The sequence below is a fragment of the Mirounga leonina genome, unplaced genomic scaffold (assembly GCF_011800145.1).
Source record: "Mirounga leonina isolate KUSES-001 unplaced genomic scaffold, KU_Mleo_1.0 Mir_165, whole genome shotgun sequence".
Taxonomy (NCBI): Eukaryota; Metazoa; Chordata; class Mammalia; order Carnivora; family Phocidae; genus Mirounga; species Mirounga leonina.
The window spans coordinates 47,234,432-47,234,691 of NW_023270415.1; positions in this window are offsets into that span (position 1 = coordinate 47,234,432).

The following is a 260-nucleotide window of genomic DNA, read 5'->3' on the forward strand; positions in this document are numbered from 1 at the left end:
TTTCTTTCTTTCTTTCTTTCTTTCTTTCTTTCTTTCTTTCTTTCTTTCTTTCTTTCTTTCTTCCTTTCTTCCTTTCTTTCTTTCTTTCTTTCTTTTCTTTCTTTCTTTCTTTCTTTCTTTCTTTCTTTCTTTCTTTCTTTCTTTCTTTCTTTTTTTTTTTAAGATTTTATTCATTTATTTGAGAGAGAGAGAGAAAAAACGAGCAGTGGGAGGGGTGGAGGGAAAGAGAGAGAAGCAGACTCCCTGCTGAGAAGGAAGCC